The sequence below is a fragment of the Rutilus rutilus genome (assembly GCF_951802725.1).
Source record: "Rutilus rutilus genome assembly, chromosome: 10".
Taxonomy (NCBI): Eukaryota; Metazoa; Chordata; class Actinopteri; order Cypriniformes; family Leuciscidae; genus Rutilus; species Rutilus rutilus.
The window spans coordinates 15,162,986-15,183,388 of NC_140215.1; the positions used below are offsets into that span (position 1 = coordinate 15,162,986).

The 20,403-nt window shown below is 37.9% G+C and overlaps 1 protein-coding gene across 7 annotated transcripts in view; it reads right to left on the bottom strand.

The window, feature by feature from the left end:
- Positions 1 to 19,059: 19,059 nt before the first annotated feature.
- tbc1d4 (TBC1 domain family, member 4) overlaps positions 19,060 to 20,403 on the bottom strand; it is a 33,254-nt gene continuing 31,910 nt past the window's right edge. For all 7 annotated transcript variants that reach the window (XM_084421194.1, XM_084421191.1, XM_084421189.1 and 4 more), the window contains one exon: positions 19,060 to 20,403. This exon is cut by the window's right edge and continues 663 nt beyond it. The gene's annotated coding sequence lies outside the window, so the exon portion shown is untranslated.

Genomic DNA, 20,403 nt, shown 5'->3' on the forward strand with positions numbered 1-20,403 from the left:
ATTATATACACACTAGAGCTTAGCTTAGCTATTTGTATGAGTATAATTGGTATATATTGCTACTTTTTTTGAGAAATGTAGCCTGCTCTACTCTGGTCTAGTATTACTTTTTCATAACACTGAATATGTTTGCAATACGACAGACTGCACAAACAGAGCCTGAATCCTTTATTCTCAGGGGCATTTCTGTAATTGTTAATTAGCGCAATATCCAAGAAGAAATGCATGAGGTTGTTTTGATTGTGCTGTCCTCTTCACTGCTTTGTATACATCATACTTAAACCTCAAAGGTCTCCTGTTTATGTCTAATAAATCTTTAAGAAAAAATTATTCTAAAATTACTCTAAACAGATTTAGAAAGTCACACTTTGTGGTCAGATTTATAATGTAACTAAGGCTAAATTTCATATTACGTAACGTAAACCAATAAATAAATGTCACTGAAATTTTACATTAAATTTGTAGAAGATATTCTGGAACACAGTTTTTATTTGAATACTAGATGGCTTGCTAAAACTTTTCCATGCAGTTAATTGGACCCCTATTACTCTGAAGCTGCTTTTATTCTAACTGCGCGAGTAGAGACGACTAAACGATGGTCTTCCGACAAATCTTTGTGCTGTGTGGTGTGGATGCTACTGCATTCCAGAAATGTCTTTAAAATTAAATAAATAAAATTACAGTAGGAGAACACTTATTCCCCCCTGCTGCTGCTGCTGATCATGCACACAATTTCACTCAAAGTGTGCCACTGGATAAATTGACTCCACACTTGTCAAGGCATCAATTATTCAGCGGCTGAGCCTTTCAGCACCGCCATCATGTCCCTCTCATTTGATTTGGAGGACAGGAGAGGCGAGCGGTGCTGAAGCGAGCCTGGCGGAGCGCGGCGGAAAGTGGCAGAGACTTCTGTCTGATTGGAGCGCGAGAACCGCCCGAGTGTTCATTAAACCCCAAAAAGTACACGCAGGCAAAGAGGACGATAACAAGACCCTTGAGCCGCTCGTACCCGGCTCTCTCACATTTCTGGAAGCCAATAAATATTCTCCCGCTTTCCCTCTTGCACAAACAGGCATGTCAAACGCAACTAACGAGTCAGCAAAATAGGCAATCCCTGTCCCTGCGGTGAGAGCCGGCTACTTTCATTTGTTCTATAATTTGGAGCTCCTGCAAAGGATTAATAGACCCAGAGTCACTGTAAAGGGTTGAGACATGGCCTCTGTGTCCAAGACTGACATCACACAAGTAATTGTTCCCAGGCTCCAAAATTAGGCTACTTTTTTACCACACCTACTGACGAGTAAACATATTACTTAGAGGCCATGAAACTTTAAAAAAATGAAAACGAAAAAAATTTGAATCATTTTGGTTTAATGACAATGCAATAATTATGCTTTGTTTAGCTTTTTTTCAGTAACGAGTCACATGAAGAGAGTTGTTCTCAGTGTTGCCACTGAGAATGTATTAGGAAGAAAAAGTTTCCTACAATACTTTTTCAAAGAGCTGTAACACATTTACTGAATCTAAAGCGTGAAACAGACAGTGTAACCATTGTCAAGTCAAGTCACCTTCATTTATATCGATCTTTATACAAATATAGATTGTTTAAAATCAGCTTTACAGTGATAACAGGAAAATGATTCAATGATGCAAACAGTTCAAATAGTGTCATTGTTCAGCTGAAGTCTGTTAAGTGTTGATTCAGTTCCGTTGTAAAGATCAACAATTATTAAACTACGGGGCAGTTGAGTGCTTGAATCTGATTGGTTGATGAACGTTCCAAGGTGTGCAATTATTTTCAGGGAAACCAACAGATCCAGGCAGGTCTTGACCGCATTACAGGTCCATGTCATCTCACCAAATAATTTCAGTTATTTCAAAGGTTTTTACAGCCTACAACAGCAAAAGAATCAAAACCCACAATGACACCGAACAAGCAAATAAACATAGTAAACAATAGGATAAAAACTACAAATTATTTCCATGTTTTTTGCCACAAAATAACGTTTTATTATGTACGGAAAGCACATATTTCTCCCGTCCTGCCCTCTCTCCCACTCAAACGCACGCATAAATTACGGACACACACTCACACAGAAACATATTGTCAGCTCTGCTCTGACGATTTTATCAGTAAAATAGTTTAACAACTTAAAAGAACTACATGAATTTCTAGAGACGCTGCTACCTAACACTGTTGAGAGACAGATTCAAGTAATTCACATACGCTTAATCAATCAATCAATCTCTCTCTCTAACTGCATTAATAACTGCATTATAGACTGCTGTCAGTGGCTGAAGCCTCTGTTACTAGCTCTGAAATGACGTTTTGGAATTAGCAACGGGGGCTTGGGATTAGATGCTTACACACAAGAGCGTTTTAAGGACGAAAACCTGACAACTGTCTTGAATTACATCATCCGAACAATGTTTTGAGGTGTGGTAACATAAGCGGAATAATTGACTCCGGGGCGTTGAATTATTAGAAAAAGAATGGCCGCATTACCACCTTGGGTGTGCATTATTTTTCTAATAATTCAATGGCCCAGAGTAAATTTTTAATCTAGCATTTCTGCTGAAAAAACAGTGATGTCATCATCCAGCTCAGTTCAGTTCTCATCCAATAATGTCAGTGAAGTCAAACCCATAATAATGTTGAAAATTTAAAGGGATAGTTCACCCAAAAGTGAAAATTCTGTCATCATTTATTCACACTCAAGTTGTTCCAAACCTTAATAAGTTTATTTCTTCTGTTGAACACTAAAGATATTTTTAAAAATGGGTAGTCAAACAATGGGGCCTTGGGCCTGTGTGGTTGGCCATATTCTTCAAAACATCTTTTGTGTTCAGCAGAAGAAAGAAATACATACAGGTTTGGAACAAAATAATAGCAATTTTTAGCACAAATTTTAAATGATGACTGAATTTTCATTTTTGGGTGAACTATCCCTTTAAGTCTAGTCCAATACAGAACAAATTACTGTTATGAGCTTCTTTTTAGTGAATCAAATATATTCAGTGCATGTGACCAGTGTAGTATGACTCCTGAATTTTTATTTTTTTTGTGAATCAAACACATAAAGCTTCTTTGAATTTAATTTCATGTGTTAGCAATGGTCAGATTATCATTTGAACAGCTGGATTTGAACAATGTCATTTGCAGTTTTTCAGTCAACCGGTGGTGTTATTTTATTATTATTTAATTTTATTATTAATTTTAATTCGCTTTTATTTATATTTTTTGTAAATATAAATTATATATATAAACAAAAAAAAAAAATTGTATTATATTATTTATAAATGTTTGTCATTTTTATCTATCATCATATCTATCAGTTGTTTTATACATTTATTTATATATATATATATATATATATATATATTTTTTTTTTTTTTTTTTGAGTTTGTAATTTTAGTACTTCAACCTCAACTTATTTGATATTTCAGTTTTTCATTTGTTCATCTAATATTTATATTTTATTGTATCCCAGCTTTGTTTTTCGATTAACAGAAGCATTAATTGAAAATAGTTTTAGTTAAGAATAACAATGAACTGGTAAGTACCTCTGTCTTATTTACTTAACACAGTATGTTATATACATCTGGTGCTTAGTGTTAATCCATGGTTGTTCCTTAACATTGCTGTGCTGGAACAGATCTTGAATCACACTATTCCCTGGATTAAAGTGGAGGGAGGTCAGTGCGTTGCCATAACTCAAGCAAGAAAACTCTACGGAGTGTAATATGAATAATGAAGTTGTCCCCTGAGCCACTAATATGACCTCAGGGCTGTGATCCAAACAGTTTGCCTCAGTGTTTGGGTGTAGTCGACCCGGGGTATCCTTCAGACCCTGCAGCCACTGAAACGAAAGCTGTCTCACTGCGGTTAGTAAAATAGTTGGACAGTGAGAGCATGTGGTGGCCACGACTCAAGGCAGTCGGGGTGAGCAATGGAACTACTGAGCTCTGGAGGACAAAAGAGAGAGAATCAGCAAGAAAACACACATTGACCTGGTTTAAATTTACATGGAAGAATTTCAGGAAAAGAATTGTCCACTGTCAATGTATATACATTGTTGCATTTACTTGGCAGCGTTTATAAAAAAGAAAGTTATAAAAAAATAAAAAAAATGACTGTCAACATAGGGCGTGATCTGTGACCAAATATCACTGCGTGTATCTTGATTTATGACTACTGCTAAACTTAATGTGTCATTAAAATGTGATTATCTGCACCTTTTTATGGCCTAATGGTTAAGTGTATGTAATAAGAAGGGTTTGGTCGTGTTTAGATAAGCAAATATAACGACACAACATGCAAGAGATATGTAACACATCTTTCTGTCATCTCTTCAGCTTTCAAAAGTTACAAGAACAGCTGGCTGGTTCAGTTATTTGACAGCCATAATACAGTCTGAAATCTTTATTGGATTGCATAACTCTTCTGGCAACATTTGAGAGGGCAAGACGTGAAATAATATTATAAGCTTCCTGATTGGTGAATCCATCTTAATCCCCACCCACATTCCACAGTAACTGCTTGCTCTGAGAGCTTCATGTTTTTCCTGGCTAATTACACCACTAACATATTCCAATATCAATATTACCGTATGCTCCACATCAATAAAACATACAAGTTCTTTCTTACCTGAACCTTCTCGAGGTTTCCTCACTCCTTACTCTTTCAGTTTTCATTAGTCTCTTTGCTTCATTTTAAAGGGAGGAATGTCACGATAGCCAGTCTGAAAGCAATCTTTTGTTTCAGAGTACCTTAATTTACCAGGAGCTAGAAGTTCATCAGAGTTTGAAAAACAAAAGTCTCTCATATATTCTAAGCTCTGCCGGCTCCATGCAGGGAATGGGATGGGTTTCATAAATCTCCGAGCCAAGTTCCATTGAGTCCATTGGGGGGGGGCAGGCATCAGCCATGACTCAGTCTTTCAAGTGTAACCCGAGCCAAGACATCTGCATCGCTCGAGAGGAAGGTACTGAGGCGCAGATTTGGAACACTCAGTGTTGGGAATTTTGGGAAGCAGTGATGCCTATCAATGACCCACTTTGATTTCGAAATGCTAATTTGTTCTTTGTTGCCACAAGATGTTGTTTTTGTGTGACTGATTGTCTGAGGAGCCACTGATTTTAAGAGGAGAAAAGATAAGTAAGCTTCCTGTCATCAATTTCCTCAGGTGCTTCCATAGCCTGTGCTAATGTTCACAGCCAGAGGGAAGGGGTGTGTGTGTGCTGTCTGAGTTCAGCAATAGATTGCAACACTCTCTTAAAAGTGGTGAATTATACACCACTGTACTATTATTTTTCATTTCTTTTTCTGTCCTCTGATTTTATTGGAAATAACAGTTAATGAATTGAACTGATCTGAATTGAGCTGGATAATGACACTATGTCTTCTGCAGAGCTGCTTTATACTGTAGCTGAATCTGCTTCATAATTGATGGATTTTGCAACATTGACAGTTATTGAACTGACTCAACAATATTGTCTTCTGTAGAACTTCTTTTCAGCAGAATTTGAATTTGTCTCATATTTGATGAAGTTTGCATCATTGATTGTTTATTGTGAAGCTTCTTTGAAACAATCTGTATTTTTTGATTTGGAAAAATTGGGATTTCTTATTTTTTATTATTAAAAATATTCTTCACACTTTAAAACAAATGGTTCTTTTTAGAACTTTTCACTGAAAGATTATTTTGGGAATCCGTTTATCTTTGGGAACCTTTATTTTTAACTGACTTGGAAAAACATAATCTCACTACATTCAGCTTTGTAGTGAAAATAAAATCTAGGGTGTTGCCAAGGTGTTATGTGGTTGCTATGTGGTTGTTTAATGGTCCGAATCAAAAGTGTCTGATGCCCATTTTTTCCACTAACAGGGTGAACAATGCATGAGTTTCCCCAGCAGAAATTATGATTTCCAATATGGTGCAAATGCAGCTTACATTGCATTCCTACATACAAAATTTGGCCACTTTATTTTCCCTAAGTAAAATGTATATTATATTTTTTCAAAACTCAGAATGCTCATAAACAAAGCCCACGATGTGGCTTTATTATTTAAATAATTAAAAAATTTAAGACTTTAATAGTGGAAGCAAATAAAATTTAATGTTAATTCTCAGTAGAACTTTTACCAGCCCTTGCAGCATTTTAGCTATTGTAACGGTATGGTGGTAGTTGAAGGCACAAGACAAAGATGAGGGTATAACACAATGTTTACTGGTACAACTCAGACAGGATAAACACTCACAACTAACATTAACGAGAACCGACAAGGGACTGAACAGAACGGAGTATAAATACACAGGGTGAAATCGGGAAAACTAACTAGACACAGGTGAAGGAAGATTAACTAATCAGGGATTAACAAGAACAGGTGCAGACAAGACAGAACATAATTGTGACAGCTATAATGTTTGCATTGATGCACATGTGCATTAAATTTGTTGTAGGCCTAATACTTAAGATTAGGAGGTTTTTACTAAAACTCTAACGCTAAGTATTAGAAATTATAATACATATGCTTTTTTCTGATATTGTATGTCAGATACAATTGATATTGTATTTTATGTACACGTAGGAGGGAAACAATGAGAAATGCATGATGTATAGTTGCCATTTATTTTCTTGAAGGATTTAAATTATATGTTACATTTGTAATAGATGTTTCTCTAACACTAGTCTTTCCAGTCGAGGCACATGTGGACAGGAAGGTGCAAGGATAATCTTTCACGTCTTTCCTTTTTCTGCTAACAGTACCCGTGTGTGTCTTTGTTCGGTCCTGTCAGTGTGTGACCTCCCATGTCCTAGAGTCCTGCCACCACACCCCCCAGCTCTCAGCGCGTCTATTCCACCCTAGACAGGAGCCAGGTTGCCAGAGCTACGCTACTCCCACCCATTAGCTGCAGGAATCCAACATAACCATGGTAACAAGTCTCTCACCCCAGGGGAGATGAGCAACAGAACTGAAAGACTCCATTCAATTTCCACATCCCCAGTCCACTAGGGCTGACAGCCTCTCATCGTTTGTGTTGCAGTGGGCAGGGGTATGTGCTCATTAAAAAAGCCAACACACACTCACTCTCTTTTCTATACACAAGTCCGTGGACACACACTGCCATAGATGAGCTTCACATTATCTTCACATTAGACTGCATCCATCCTCAATATTTAAATGCTTGAATTGCGTCTGCCCACTTAGCCTGACAGAAGATAGATAAGATAGGTTTTAGGGCTGGGCTTGTATTCCAACTCCCTACATAGTTATGTTTTTATGTCTTGGTGTGTTTCCACCCTCAAGATGAATGGTGTCAATCTGCACTCCTAAAGATGCTGGATCAATACTTCTATTCACCTTTGCCACCCTTTCTTAATAATTCAGATTTGTGTCCATAGATTGTTTGGGGTGATGTTGTGTCACTGACTTATTTGGTTTCTGATTATCACATTTGGTGTGTTATTTCGGTAATCAAACAACACATAAAAAAAATACAAACTGTTGGTGAGAAAAGTAAAATGTCCCAGTACCCATACCTGAGGCACACCGGCCTTCTTTGGAAGCATATGCCTGTCTAATATGTGGATATTACTCCATGTTTCTGCATTTAGTCACCACAATATCTAGAGACCCATCTACTCCCTCAAGTGATGATGGCATTGGAGCGCATGCTTCAAATGTACCTCAATAAATCCGTGCTGATGAGATCCAGGAAAGGTTAATGAAGCACAATGGGAAATCAGCCCTCCTCTACTAGTGCTGTGAAGAGGCTAAAGGAGTTCTCTCTAGGTGGAGTGGGAGATAGCAGTTTCAGGTTCTCTCCAGTGAGCGATGAAGCAGCAGTGCCCACACTGCCTGAATCAAAGCCCGGCCCATCCCCAGTGCGCAGGGAAACCATGCAGGCTTTCAATTATTAGTCAGGCTGGGGACTGGAGAATGGAAGCAAGAGGTAGGAAACTCTGCTGGCGAAACTTCATATATCAGTTACTCTTTTTTTTTTTAAGGCAAAATAGATGTTAGGAACAGAAAATGTTAAGATTGGAGAAACATGAGCTAGTCTGAGGTTTTTTGAAGAGAAACTGTAATGGGCAGTGCTTAGATTCTCTTGGGTACAGTATTCAGGCTGGTGATTGCTACGCATATTTGTGCTTCGATTGCACAATTTCAGGTTAATGACTTTTGTATCCTTTTTGGACTTATTTACACTTCATACGTCTTTTTTTTACAGCGCAACCTGTGTTGTCGAGTTCACAAACAATCTCTTTTGAACTGGCCCTTGTAATAAATCATTTAAAAAGACTCATGAACCATTACAGTTTACTCTTGAATTCAAAGAATCTATAGACCAAATTCAGAGCTTTTCTACTATTTGGGAGTTTGTAACTGAATGTTCATGAGTTTGATGAGTTTTACACAGGAAATGCAATTTAAAGTTTGGAAACTTTGGAAAGAAAAATGCACATTGCATCTGAAATATAACCAAAGGAATTTGAAATTGATTTGTGAATTGAAATCTGGAATATTAGTACCCGACCTTACTTACAAAAACTTTTACATTTGTTCTTTTCATGATCAAGAGTATAGCACCACTTAATGCCCCATAATTTGCCTCTCTCTTGTCTGCATAAATAGTGCTTGAGGGCACTGGTCCCTCCTTCAGAAACAGGAAGTAACTGGTCAGGGGTGGAGGTAGTGAGAGAGCAAAATAAAGATAAAAACAGAGACAGGGAAAGATAGATAGAGCAAGCAAATTGGCTCTTAGCCAGATACACAAAACCTAAGTGAACCGACCATTACGCCTCAGTGCCTTCTTTAGAAACCTCATTTGGAAAGTTCAGCATCTCTACACAGAAACTTAAATGACCTCAGAGGCCCCAGAAAGTGTGAAATATGAGGTGTTTGTGTGAGCATGACGAGAGCTGGTGAGTTGTGGTCTGAGGGTGGAGGCGGTTTGTTATTAGATAGATGGGTGTGGTGTCAGCGCAGTGAGATCTAGGTGGGTTGTGAAATTAACTGAGGGTGCGCCCATGGTTGCACTCCTTTACGATGTTGCCTGCTCAGCAGAGCTTGTACGAGTTTGTCTGCACAATTGTTGCACCTTGCTTTCAAACAGATGTGCCACTCAAAGGACTTCAAAACAGCCTTTTAACGCTGCTCCTCCCAAGGCAAAGTTCAATCCAGACATGAGACGTGGGAGATGAGCAACAGTCTATCAGCAGTGCCTGGACCCATGTAGAAAGGAACAGGGCAGAACAACAAATATTTGGCAGCCATTCACCCATCCAAAGGCACACAAGAGCAGCCCCCAGTCGAATGTTTGCTTTGCTGGTGGAGAGTGTCTCCACTTATCACACTGTTTTCACTGAGGTCATCACAGACGTCAGAAGAGTGTGGTTTCAGCCAGTTCTTTCTATCTCTCTTTCTCTCTCTCTCTGCCCACTACAGCATCGTTGAGGATGTATGTATGATATCAGTGTAGTTTCACACCCATAACGCCCCTCATAGTCCAGAAAATCCCCAGAGTTGACCTCCTCCCTGAAAGGTTGTCAAACCAAGTGTTTTTTTATTGAATTTTTTTGCAAAGAAACGGGCCTCTTTCTCTTTTGTTTTCTGTCTATGTAAACAATGGGCTCTGATCTGGTTTGGTGAAAGGATAATATGATTAAAAAGGGAGTAGATAGAATATGCAATGTCTCTTTTGGGATCAGGTCACATTTGTCATGAGAACTTACCTCATCTAGAAAATCAATTTTCATTAGGGTTAAGTCATAAAGGTTATTGTTGATGTCAGTGTAAAAACTTACATGTTGCCAAGCCAACATGTATCATATGTTTCTGTCCCTAATAAACAGTGAGATTTATGATTGAAAGAATACCTTTATTTTTCCCTAATCAGACCCAGAGAGACACATTTTCTGCTCTGATTTTGTGGGAAAATGCAAGGAACAAAATGTGTTCAACGGAGTTGAGAGTATAAACCCAAATATTAAAATGTATTACTGTAACTTGCCAGATTTGGTGATGTATTAAACGGAAAACCACCTACATCATTCAAAAGTTTAGGATCAGTCAGATTTGTCATGTCACCAGGAGTGCATTTATTTGATCAGAAACAATAAAAACAATAATTTTATGAAATATTGTTGAAATGTAAAATAACTGTTTTCTATTTTAATATATTTACAATGTAATTAATTCCTGTGATGGCAAAGCTGAATTTTCAGCATCATTACTCCAGTCTTCAGTGTCACATGATCCTTCAGAAATCATTCTAATATGCTGATTTGGTGCTGAAAAATTATTATCAATTATCAATGTTGAAAACAGTTGTGCTGCTTAATATTTGTACAATGTAAAAGTCTTTACTATCACCTTTAAATTAAAGCCATCATTGCTGAATAAAAGCATTAATTTCCTCTAACTGTATCGGCAGCTTCTGTACTGTCAAGGAGAGCTGATCCCATGATGGTAGCGCCGTGGGATGAAAAAGGAATGCAGGAATTAGGTAATTAATATTTTGATCTAGTTCTTATCAATTTACCACACTGACTTCACAATTTCATATTTTACCACAGTAAACTAAAATTGCTCATCCTGTGGACCTTAAAGAGTGAGTTTCATCTACAAAAAAAAAAAAAAAAAAAGATATGAGCAAAATGGCTAAAAGCAGCATTTTTTTTTTTTTTTTTTGGAGATGTGATGCATGGTGGCACAAGCAGCACCTGCTGGGAGGGGGTGTGAGCGTTGTGCTATACTGAGGACGTGCATGGAACCTCCCTCGCTCTCACCATCCCTCCTGGACCAAACTGTGCTTTGTTCCCCTCCCAAAGGGGAAGGAGATTAATTCAGTGCTGGATCAGGTAAGCCCAGTGATTTTCCCGGGGACGTTGCAGCCGGTCTTTTGGGATTAGCTGCACACTCGCCCGGCAGCTGGGGGATGAAAGTGGAAGTGTGGCTTGCAAATGGCCTCCAGGCAGGAAAGGAGCCTTGACAGGTACACTAGGATAAACACTGATTGCATTCAAAAAACACATTGTCTGCTTTGATACATCAATGAGGGTTTCTCTTTGTGTTTGAGCATCTGTTCTCTGCTTTTAAAATGTGCGGTGACTGAAATGTCTGTGCTGATAATCTAATAAGCTGCCACAGATTCTTGACAAATGTAAACCTCAATAAATTGACATAAATATCTATGTGACTATCTGCATGATGTTTCAATAACATGGGATGTCTGTGCATTAGGAGAGTATATGATGACTTTGGAGTTGGTGTATACTGAACGAGGAAGGGGGGAGGGATATGGGCAGACTTTACTCTTCTCTCAAGGCCAGATGCAGTAGTCCTACACCTGCGTCTCGGTAGCTGTCTGCACACCTCTGTCACCTGGCCTCTGTGTACAATTCCCAAACACAGCACGACTGCTGAATCCAGAGCCACCACTCTTATCGGTGTGCATTAAATGTTTGAATGCACTTAAAGTAACAACAAAATCAAATTTGACAATTCTTATTTTTGTATGGAATTTATTATTAGTTATCCATGCACATCATTCAAATTCATATGCCCTGGTACTAGGTGTGTTCGACTTGAAGCGGCGCTGCACAGACCTATCAGTGTATGACATCAAAGAACCGCGAGAGCGTTTCGAAAGCATACAGAGCTGTCTGCTCTCTAATCGCTCTCGCACATACACCGATTGGTCTGTGGAGCTCCGCTTCAAGTCGAACACGCATGGGTTGCATCCGAAATCGCATACTTTAATACAGTATGTGACAAAAGAAGTATGTCCGAATTCACAGTACTCAAAAAGTACCTGGATGGCCTACTACTTCCGGCGAGATTCTGAAGTGTGCATACGATGGACACTTTACTATCCCATGAGGCCACGGGAGAGGACTTATGAATGGCAGTGAAGCGACACAACTGACGCTGGTAGGTCACATAATAATGACAACATGGTGGATGTATTACATTCATGCTACACACCTCATTCTATGGGCCTTTCCAAATAACCACACTTGCGGTCTTTGCACTTGACCACTTGTCGACTTACATGACGTATTTCCGGTATTTGTGTAATACACACGCATCCCACACCACTAATCCTACCCAAACGTATAATACACACGTACCCCACACACCACTACTAATCCTACCCAAGGGGTTTACAGTGCATATCATATTAACGTAAAAACTAATTTTCAGTGCGTATCATTAACGTAAAAACTCTTTTCCGCGTATAAATTGCACGATAAACACAATGTGTGCTATAGAGACACATTTAATGTGACCGGGTCGGAAGACCGCAAGTGTGTGTATAACAAGGCCCTGTAGAACATACTTTTTTAGCGGCCGTGGAGTCATTCATTATTCAAAATAACTAGCCTACCTACTCAAGAGAGCATGCGATTTCAGACGCAGCCCTAGCCTCTTCTCTGATGACTTGTTTTCCGGCGCGAGGACAGGACAACTCTTAAAAATGAATGTGTGCTTGCAGTCGATTGTATAAGGGTGGAGTTATATAAAAAATGTCACCGTATATGACATTTTGATTAAACATGACAAATGAAACACATGGATAAATTTACAATCAAATCTATAACATTAATTTACAAAATAACGTACATTTTCATTTCATGCTGACTTTAACTTTTTTTTTTTTTTTTTTTACAAAGACACATAAACAGATTCATCTACATGAGGTTGCTATGTTCATAAGTAATTGTGAGATAAAATATTCATAAAAGTCTTCAGACTGTTGTTGCATCTTGTATTAAATGCAGCTCATATTTGAAAAATTATTTTGAATGCAGGAATCATTATTCCTATACAGTGTACAGCAAGTAAGACAAGATGATAAATAACCACAATAAAGAAATATACAGGCTCAGCATTTGAAAAGGAAATCTGATTTACAAAATCAGGATTTTAGGCCAAAAAGAAAGTTCAAGCAGAAATAAAGTAATAAAAACTAGCTATTTTGAAGAAAATCACTCAATGGTGCTTACCTGTTCAAAAGTCACAGATGTGAGGTACTGCGGGTGTTTGCTATGCCATTGTTGCTACATGGATGCAAGGTTTTTCTCAGTGTTTTTTTTTTTAGTATGTTGCTATGCACTTGCTATATTGGGTTCTGGATGGCTTTTAGCATGTATGATTGATTGCTATAGGGTGTTCTGTTGGTGCATCCCAATTCGTGTTTTGCACTATTCTTTGCTTTTTTTTTGCATAAATAGTGTGAGTAGTGTTCAGTCTGAAAAATACCCTGATAATGCACTTAATTAACCCAAAAATGTTGTGTGGAATGCTGGAAACTTTGTGCACTCAACTGTCACAGCTTTCCTTACTAAGCAGAGGGTGAGGGGGTATTAGGTTCCAATGTTGAATGACAAAATAAGTAACCTTATAAAATTCACACACTACACGGTTGAGCGCATATTATTAGCGTATAGTGCGTCATTTTGGGACACAACTTCTGTGGTCTTTAGCATGTTGCTATGCAGTTGCTATTGTGCTCTGGGTGGGGTTTTTTTTAGCATGTGTCTAGGGTTTTCAGGGTGGTTTTGAGCATGTTGCTATGCAGTTATTTACTAGTAGAGCCGAAATTCTCTACCTTATGTTAGTATATGGGTTTTCAACCATTTTATCAACCAGTAGGCAAAAATCTTATACTTATATCAGCCTAACTGCACACTTATCCTTGCATGAGTTGCATTATCTGAGTATACTGTCAAACCTAACACTATGAGCAATAATGATGGCTTGCCTTTGTTATCTTAACTGAAGTTAGCTTGTAAACCAAACTGATCAAAATACTTATTTAGGCTCGAATTGAGTGATGCTGCTCAATTACTTTTAGTTTTAGTACACTACAATTAGTACATTGCAAGTTTATAAGAATATCCCATCATCTGAATTTCCCACCTGATGAAAAGAACGCTCCAAATAATAGTTGCGGTTAGACTTTATTTTGATAGTCCCCTTAATACTTTCTGTCAACTAGTCTGCATGTTAACTAACTCTCATTAGAGTATTAGTTGAGTATTAGTAGACTGTTAGGGTTAGGTTATGGTGAGTAGAGTAAGGGGTTAGGGTTAGTAGATTAAGTTGATATGTACTTGCAAAATTACTTAAAGTCAGTAGAATGTCTGTTGGGGCGCATTAAAATAAACAGTTAGCAGATATTAAGCAGACCATCTACCAATACTCTAATAAGAGTTAGTTGACATGTGGGTGCAACGTTACTTATAGTAAAAAGAATATCTAAAGGGGACCATCAAAATAAAGTGTTACCAAAGTCATTTTCCCCCCATCTTCTTCTGTTCTTGCTTTTTGCCCCAAATCGTTGTCTGCTTCATCACAAACTATGCAATAAGATTCACCTTATATGGCTAGAGGACACTGACTCCCTGTGTTAAGTCTAACCTCCAAACTCTGCTTGACAACTCCAGCCTATCTCGGGCCAAGAATCAAACTGCAGAAACAGGCTTCTTTTAAGGTTGAGGGGAGACACTAAGGAAGGTACCTAATATGATGACAAGTTTGCTATATTTTATTCATTTGTCTTAAAAAGTGTAAAGCATTTTGGTTTTTCGGTATTGTTATGCTTATGGAGAGGTTGACAGTTTGGACCCACTTGGTCAAGGTTTAGCTGGTTAGCAATTGCAGTTAGATGTTGGTTGTTGTTGTAACTGCAAAAAGCATCCTTCTCAGCTAACACCATTCAAAATTAGCAGTGTTTTCTGACAAAATGGATATAAATATTAGAAATATTCTATACTGTGGCAAGCGAGAGCCATGAGAACGGAGTGAGGCCGGTGGTGCGAGTGTTAATGGCCGTCAACTGCGCCGCACACCACACCGGTCTCAAGTCTCACGGAGGAGCTCCGGAAGGATAAAAGGAGTGACGACAGAGAAGGATGAGAGAGGACCAGGCCTGGGACATTTATGTTAGTGTCTTTGTTTTTGTTTATTTGGTAACACTTTAGTTGAGGGTCCAATTCTCTAGGGTTTTCAGGGTGGTTTTGAGCATGTTGCTATGCAGTTATTTACTAGTAGAGCCGAAATTCTCTACCTTATGTTAGTATATGGGTTTTCAACCATTTTATCAACCAGTAGGCAAAAATCACAAGTCTAATTACTTATATCAGCCTAACTGCACACTTATCCTTGCATGAGTTGCATTATCTGAGTATACTGTCAAACCTAACACTGAGCAATAATGATGGCTTGCCTTTGTTATCTTAACTGAAGTTAGCTTGTAAACCAAACTGATCAAAATACTTATTTAGGCTCGAATTGAGTGATGCTGCTCAATTACTTTTAGTTTTAGTACACTACAATTAGTACATTGCAAGTTTATAAGAATATCTGAATTTCCCACCTGATGAAAAGAACGCTCCAAATAATAGTTGCGGTTAGACTTTATTTTGATAGTCCCCTTAATACTTTCTGTCAACTAGTCTGCATGTCAACTAACTCTCATTAGAGTATTAGTTGAGTATTAGTAGACTGTTAGGGTTAGGTTATGGTGAGTAGAGTAAGGGGTTAGGGTTAGTAGATTAAGTTGACATGTACTTGCAAAGTTACTTAAAGTCAGTAGAATGTCTGTTGGGGCGCATTAAAATAAAGAGTTAGCAGATATTAAGCAGACCATCTACCAATACTCTAATAAGAGTTAGTTGACATGTAGGTGCAACGTTACTTATAGTAAAAAGAATATCTAAAGGGGACCATCAAAATAAAGTGTTACCAAAGTCATTTTCCCCCCATCTTCTTCTGTTCTTGCTTTTTGCCCCAAATCGTTGTCTGCTTCATCACAAACTATGCAATAAGATTCACCTTATATGGCTAGAGGACACTGACTCCCTGTGTTAAGTCTAACCTCCAAACTCTGCTTGACAACTCCAGCCTATCTCGGGCCAAGAATCAAACTGCAGAAACAGGCTTCTTTTAAGGTTGAGGGGAGACACTAAGGAAGGTACCTAATATGATGACAAGTTTGCTATATTTTATTCATTTGTCTTAAGAAGTGTAAAGCATTTTGGTTTTGCTTATGGAGAGGTTGACAGTTTGGACCCACTTGGTCAAGGTTTAGCTGGTTAGCAATTGCAGTTATATGTTGGTTGTTGTTGTAACTGCAAAAAGCATCCTTCTCAGCTAACACCATTCAAAATTAGCAATGTTTTCTGACAAAATGGATATAAATATTATAAATATTCTATACTGTGGCAAGCGAGAGCCATGGGAACGGAGCGAGGCCGGTGGTGCGAGTGTTAATGGCCGTCAACTGCGCCGCACACCACACCGGTCTCAGGTCTCACGGAGGAGCTCCGGAAGGATAAAAGGAGTGACGACAGAGAAGGATGAGAGAGGACCAGGCCTGGGACATTTATGTTAGTGTCTTTGTTTTTGTTTATTTGGTAACACTTTAGTTGAGGGTCCAATTCTCAATATTAACAAGATGCTTATTAGCATACGTGTTACTACGATATTGGCATTGACTCACCCCCATTCATTCCAGGCCTATATGACTGACTTTCTTCTGTGGAACACAAAAGAAGATATTTTGTAAATTGTCTCTCAGGTATCTTTTGTTCAATCTGGAAATCTGTTTTCACACAAGGAGGGAAAACATGCCCCAAACAAAGCGGTTTGATGGCTATTTTGCAGCACTCCGTCACCCTTTGACATAAACCCGTTTATTGTTCATCTCTATGAGTGGGAGGATGGACATGGTATTAAACAAAAAACACTGATAAGGTTGCGTAGAGGAAGCGTTCTGTAAGCCAATCCCCAACTGACTTCCATGATCCATCCAGGCATTTCCCCTCCACAGGAAACACCCTCACCAGGGAACATGTACGGAATGCTGCCTTTTGTTCAGAGCTAGAGATAAGCGGCGTGACAACGCTCCAAGTGTGGTATTTTTGCATCCTCTCGCCATCAAAAGGAGGTTTATCGAAACGAAGGGTGGGTAATGCGCTGTCTCCATCTCTCAGCTGGTCCTACATCTGGTCCAATGACTCATTGTCTACTCCCTGCAGGAAAATTGGGCTTAACTTCCCATCTATCTTGTAAGACTACATATCACCACTTTCTGTGCCAAAAATTGTGATTCTTCTGAGTAATATGGTTGGAAAAGAACTGAAGCTGTTTTGCATAAGCACAGACATTTATCAGGCCGAACACAATCAGCCCAGATTTTCATTAAACAGAGGAACTTTCACAGGTCAGTCTAACACTCTTTGGTTTTTCCTATATCTTTGACGTATTAAAAGGTTTAGAAATGAATGGCCCAGTTTCACAGACAGGGCCTAGATTAAGCCAGGATTAGGCCTTAGTTCAATTAGGACATTTAAGTAGCTTTTTTAAACGTGCCTTCGAAAAAAAACTGATGTGCATCTTGAGACAAAACAATAGAGATATGTCAGTCCAAGTTGATTTCAGTGGAAACAACTCAAACATGCATTTTAGTCTGGGACTAGTCTTAAGCCTTAGGGAGTATGTCTAATAAATGAACTGTGTGCATGTCTAAAATAATAGTGATTATGTGTAGCTTTTTACATTCATGTTTCTTTTTGATTATAGGGACTCGCGATTCAGTTCAGCTATGATTGTTTTTGCACTGTAAACTCATAATAATAAATTAAATACCCCGGTCAATTCAGTATCAGATGGCGTTAAACTAGAAATGCACAAAGGCAGATTTTATATTCATAACAGCCATGCTGTATATTAGTAAAAGTGACATGTGATAAATGTAACTGTAAATAAAAAAGCTCTATAATATAAATTATTACATTTTATGTGTGCATAAAAAATGTAGTCAATGAGGAACAACCTCAAATACTAAATGTATCTTCTGATTATGAATTTCCTTGCAGGAGGAAATTGAGGGCTGCATTGTCATGCAGCATCTGAAACAGCTACTGAAAGTATTTTTTAGCAATGTTGCATCATTGTCAGTAAACAGGCAGAACTTCCTTATTCTTCCTCCGAATATGTATTAATAAGAACGGGGCACAGAACGACATCCTTTTAATTCAAACAGCACCTCAGAGAGCAATCAATGAAATGCGCTGAAACCATAAACATCTTCAGGCTGTCTTCTTGTATTACATGTTGGCAATGGCAACATTATAAAAGCGTGAAATTTACATCACAAAATATTGGTGGTATTACAATTTCAAACCAGCACTGGCCTTGAGATAAAGGATAAGCCATGAGCTCTCCATGACTGGAGTCTCAGACCTGCTGTTTAACAGCCTCAGGTAAAGAGAAGGGCTCAATTTTAATATTCAAGCACTGTTTGTAGGAGGCTCTGTTTACCGGACGGTGAAGAAAATCATGCAAACTGGCTCAAGTATGTCATCAGTTTTAGGTCTTAAAGAGATTCTAGCACTTTTGCCATTGTAGACATAATCTGTCTCAAACAATAATGGAAGATGCGCTGGCATATAGAACTTCATATTCATACAAATGTTCAACACACACAGTGGGGTCCAAAACTCTGGGATTCAAAATCTAATTTAAATCTGGACATAAACAGTTTTAAGAGTTTGAAAAATGTGAAGAACAAAACCGATTCCATTGTATTAATATTAAAATGTCACTTTTTCTTTTTTAGATGATGTAAACTTACACAGATTGATCATAATATCCAGCCCTGAATATTTTTATATTTGACTGGTACCAACATTTTAATATGTTTTTGCATCCCCATGATATTGCTGATAAACCTTTATGTAGTGAAACACAAAAAAAATGACTTTCCCAGTATTTGGTCTTCATGCATCATTCTTCAAATTCAGAAAATGTGTTTATATTGAGCTTCGATGCATATATAAGATTTAAAAAAATTACAAACAAAAAATGTGAATTGTGCTTACACAATTCAAGTCAAAAGACTCTCCTTTAAGGATTTTGTCCTTCCTTCAATGTATGTGTATACAATTCTTCATGTTTATTATCCACTAGATAATCATTCACCAAGTTCAAACAACAATAATAATGCTTTCCTTGACAAGCAATAATAAAAAAATGGAAACTGAGGTATAAAAAGTTGATTTTAATGGAGTATGGAGGACTGACAACTCAGCCAAAATCAAAAGGAACAATCACGAGATACTGTCAGTACACACACTTTCAATGATGAACAAAGACTCATTACAAACAAAAGTGAATCAGATATTAATGTAGTCCAAGAAAACTCAGCATCTTTGTGTTGAAGGTGTTGAGAAGTAACAGCGGCATGTGATAATGGAAAAGTGATGGTAATGATGAACATGTTTTGGCACACTGAATATAAAGTATGAAAAAGTATGACTATGATGTATCAAACGCACCACCAGACCATATGCTTTATGTTTTTTTTCAGTATGAAGACTTATGAAGAAATATGGAAAAGTTGGACTTGGCTCTTTCTCCCCCGTCCTTCACATTGTTAAACTTTGGTGCAGAAGTATTGCTAGTATGTACCTTCTCTGAACAGGTGATGTATTTGCAGCCCTTGGTTAAACATGAGCATGTTTCCACTCTCTCTAAAGATATGCAAGTCTTTTCAATTCCCAATGTCACAGAAATGTATTTCTTAAAAGAGATCAAGAAAACGATCTAAAAACAATCAAAAACCACTATCTAGAAATAAAGATTAGACATATTTTACACGCCACTGGTAACCACCACCAGCCTAGCAGTAACTCTTCTTATATGCCACTTTTGACATATATTCACACAAGCACAAAATAGCAGAAAGAAGCTCTTGATAAAGTTTGCGAACACTGCCCTAAGAGTTTTACCATCTTACTACAATTGTGATTCATTCATTGAACTATCAAAACAAGGTCAATTGTGAGACAATTTGAAGACAGACAACAAGAATGAGTGTTCAAGTAGATAATCCTATATAAGTATTCTGCACATTCTTCTTACTGTATATACATATACAGTCTTATTTAGCCACCAACAGGCAGTTTAACCCAATGCATCATCTTTATGCTATCATTTTTGTTGTATTAGGCCCAGATGAACTAACATCAAGTTAAACCTGTAATATAAAAAAATTACGACAAAAAAATAAACGAAATCAATCTTTTCCAACACTACAAAAATATTTGCGCAGATGTCAAGTACAGTGCGACACAAAATTCGAAGTGATCAATTGAAAAGAAACCCAAGCTATGGTAAAATCCACACAGGATTTTTGGATTTATTATCCACAGTGTTTGAATGATTACATGCACACATCTTTATGGCATAGTATCCAGCACAATTTTTCAGGCATACTTCCTCACTGCACGCACAGAATACTGTGCAATAACAAAGATGAGGGTTTAAAGACAAGAAACTCTTCATGTCTTCAGACAGTGATTCGCTTGAAGCCCATGAGCTCA